This window comes from Protomyctophum bolini, assembly GCF_963924005.1.
Source record: "Protomyctophum bolini genome assembly, chromosome: 5".
NCBI classification, from domain to species: domain Eukaryota; kingdom Metazoa; phylum Chordata; class Actinopteri; order Myctophiformes; family Myctophidae; genus Protomyctophum; species Protomyctophum bolini.
Window position 1 is genome coordinate 33,382,343 of NC_137866.1, and position 4,318 is coordinate 33,386,660.

The window sequence follows — 4,318 nt, forward strand, 5'->3', positions numbered from 1 at the left end:
GGATGTATGGTCACCAACCTCAGCTGTGAGCCCCTGACTTAAGTTAAAACCCTCAGAACCTTGGACATAGAGATAGCGAGACCTCTCTGGGTTGTCAGGCAGCTGCTGTGGTAAACCAACTTTCAGTTCACACAGGTCAGGTCTTCAGTTCAGACCTGTAGGCTTTCTAATGACACAACTCGCCTTTGTTTTGGTGAGTAGCAAAAACCTTATTTTTATTTACACCAAAGAGTAGAGGCTGGTCTGCATTCATGCGAGCGGCGGAAGTTGAGAGTAACATAGCGACCAGAGCTATAGTTTGTTTAATCTGCTCAAAAGCATAACGTGCAAAAGTACTAATTATAGACGAGGTTCGTTGATATATATCAAGAATCACGCAAAGCTCAGAACGAACCATGTAAACGTTGGAACTTGGACGCCGTCTCGCTCTCACATCAGCTGAAAACCATTATTCCTAATGACATCTATTAGGAGGCCTGCCGGAAACGGAATCAGGTGAAGGTGGAAGTGAAACGTTGACTGAGCAGAGCCAAAACATTTTGTTCATAGAATGTATTATTAATGGTTATTGGATTACTTTACACATTACATTCCGCAGACTGAACTCCTGGCTGATTCACCTGGCACAAACAGACATGGACATGGGGCAGGGCAGCAGTGGCCGAACCGTTTGCGGAGCGGTCTTGATATCGGAAGGTCGCTATAGTTCGTAGGTGGGAGAGGCTGGGGAAAATTCTGGGAGGAAAACAGAAACGGGGTGAGTTGTCTTGTTACCGTTAAAATTACCACCGTTGAAGTGCCCTTGAGCAAGGCATTGAACCCCTACCATGCAATGTTCTATGAGCAGGGCCTGGCTGTAAACAAGTTATTGAGCTTAGTCCAGTTACCCTGGGTAAACATGGTAACTTTGCTTTGACACTTCACTATAGTCTGTCACTTGAGAGGACGCACACCCACACACACACAGTCACACACACACACACACACACACACACACACACACACACACCAAGAAATACATTTAAGCAGCAGGTTTATTTACTTCATCGGGACAAACGTTTCGGCTACAAGCCTTCTTCACAATCTTCAGTGTGTTGTATGTATTTCTTGGTGTGAGCGAGTCAGAGCGACCTCTACTTTTTATGATGTTGTCGTCGATCTAAGTTGGGATCTTTCACGGTGTCTTACACTGGGTAAATAAAAAGCCCTTGTGAACATCAGTTGGAGCCGTCTATTCTGCACCAGGTGAAGATTGTTTAGGAGCAGTTACATATTGCAAAGCCATGTATATACCTGTCAGTCCTAGATAATTCCTGCGTTGTCTGTAGACCCTCTCGGCACGGCACTCGTATTCTCTACCTAGAATGTAGGCCTACTCTATTGTTTTCTCTCAGGCTGGACATATGAGAGTGGTGGTATTTAAACTGACCGTGATTGACTGACGTCAGGACGTGGAGTAGCGTGTGTCGTGTGTGTTCATGTGTTACAGTGTTCCCAAACTGACACCCAGGTGGAATTATGCGCAGTGTAGGTCAAGGCCGGGGCTTAATCGCAGAATGCGCAAAGCGAATAAAATTAACATAATGGACACTCCCCCAATGCTAAAATATTCAGGAAGTATGCAGCCAAATTCTGTATTACATGGGTTTAGTATTATGATTTGACCTGCTTAATAGACGTGTTGAACTCGATTTTATGAGAGGATTAGGGTGTATTTGAGTATAATGTTTTGGCACTTGACCAGATCACCTAATTATATTTCTTTGTATCATCTATTCTTTTCTCTAATCATGTAAATAACCAAAAATTCTAATCAGCAGATCGTTGGTCCAGTGTTGCAGATTCTGAAGTTCAAGACATTTAGGAGGAGGTTGTGGAGAGAGCCAAAGAGATCGACAAAGCTCACTACATCTCTATAATGGAACGGTCTGGTAAAACACACCAATACTACTACTACTTTGTAGGATTCATTCTGGCATCCCTAGTTTTTGTCATTATACTGTAAACTGTAGGTGAAAACTTTCCAAAAATAGCAGATCTACTGTACAAGCTGCTCACAACAGGTTGATGGCATGTGTTTGTAGATCTTTGAGCTATTGTAGTTGGGACAAAGTACGTAGGGCTTAAGTGGTTAATAGACAAAATGCAAAAACACAATATAACAGATCCCAGTTTTCCCATATTTACTGAAGAGTGCAAAAAGTACGGCTTCTTAATGAAAATCTGGTAAACATTCAATAACATTTTGTAATTCTGTACGTCTGTAATTATGTACATGTCTGTCTGTCTTAATAATAATAATAATAATAATTTATTGTCTTGAAGGATATGTCTTCACAGTCTGTTCAAGCACCAACATAAAAAAACAACACATATCGACAAGGCAGTTTGTTTAATGCCGCGATGGCTGAGGGGACAAAACTCCCAACTAAAATGGACCTTTTTCCATGGCAAGGTTCTGTCTTTTTGTTCAGATGGCATGAGGTTAAAACGATACATGGGATGATCAGTGTCATTTGATATTGAAAGTGCTAGCCGTGTGATGGCCTTATTGTTCATTTCAGATAGTGTGGTCATAGGATGATCTTGGAAGCAATATGGGTAAGTCTGAAAAGTTTGTTTCTTTTAGGCATGGACAGTATGGTGTAGAATCATGTGGAACAGTACAACAGAACAGAACAGGTTGAATAATGCTTTTGTACAATATTTTTTGTGCGATAAAGGTTACAATTTAAGGCCTCAGGAAACGGTAGAGAGCTGGGAGAGTATGGCTTGGACAACTACACCAAGGTCAAAATGGTAGGTATATCACATTATTCGTTTGGGCACTATGAATCATTTGTTCAGGTGTGCGCTACAGTGTAGTATTGTCGGCCACAAGGGGGCGATGAACCCATTATTATCTAGAGCTACCTGTACATGTTATAGCTGAAGATCTGAATCAAATGTGATGAGGAACAGATCACTCAGAAATGCCTCTGTCCCTGGAACTATAAGGTATAAGAATGGAACTAGAACCAAACAAACATGGTATCCTGTTCATAAACTTTTACTATTATTCCACCTAAACATTTCACCACTGCCCTGGTGCTCCAACAAAAAAAGAATATATAGAGTTGATGTTAATGGTCTTAACTAAAATGTATACGTTTTGGAGAGCAGACCTGTGTGAACTTGGTGGTGTAAAAACAATAGATGTGGACCCTGTAGTGTAAAAATTGCAGATTTATGGAATCGAATGTTAATCTACATTGTTTCTTGTGTCTGGGTAGCTCAATGGGAATAGCACTTGTCTCTGAACCACAAGGTTGTGGGATCGAATCCTGGCACAATTAACTCTATGAGCAATCTGGCTCCCTGAGCTCCTCAATCTGGATTACAACTATAAGAAGCTGTAGACTTGTGTTCTTTGCTGTTGCTACCCTTTAAAAGGTCTTGGCCATTGATAATGAATTGGGCATTTGAAGTAATGTATATCGAAAACTGCAAATTATTTAAAAATAATATTCTCAACCGTTGCTCTGCAAAAAACTATTCGTCAGTGCAATAGCTTTAATTTGCCTGCACTATTTCAGGCAGGGAACAAAAGGCAGTGAGTGGTGTTTTTTTCTTTCTTGTAATAGCATTAATTATTTAAGGTGTATATTTAATTCAATTTACATGTGTGAATCAGCCTGTGTGGCCAGGGGAATACGATCCCTCCCTACCAAATTAATTCAAGAAGAATGTTACTGAGGATTCACAGTTCACACCCCTACTTTGCCCCTGTTCCTTTATGCATATATTTATATATTATTTATGGTGCGATGGATGCGTACTGCATGCGCTGACGCGGATTCCCCTGTGCTGAAAAGGAGCGACCCACTAACTGCGCCTATTTTCTTTGCAGTACGGCAGTCCACAGTGCTCCGCTATTCTCCCCGTGGAGCAGAAGAGAGAAAAGGATGCAGAGAGAGCTGAGGAGAAGGGAGGTAGAGACTGCTCCATATCTGAACCATCTGCTGTCGCTTCCATCCACGTTTTTTATTTTTTCTTATTTCTTCCCAGGCTCCTCTCCCTTATAGAAGAGGTACAGTACACTCTTTTCCATTTTCAGAGCATGTTCATCATTTTTGTCAAGACACTTGACAGGGTCATATTAGCATCCTGAACCTGTGAGCAGAATATTGTGCATAAAACATCTATACAGCATGCAATGTGCACTGATCGTCTGTACTGTACAGTCACATCCTCAGTTTCAGTTTAACCGTTTGTAACTCAGTGTGTACACTCTCAGAGTTGAATTATCACTCAGGATTTTACTGTGGGTGCAAACTCC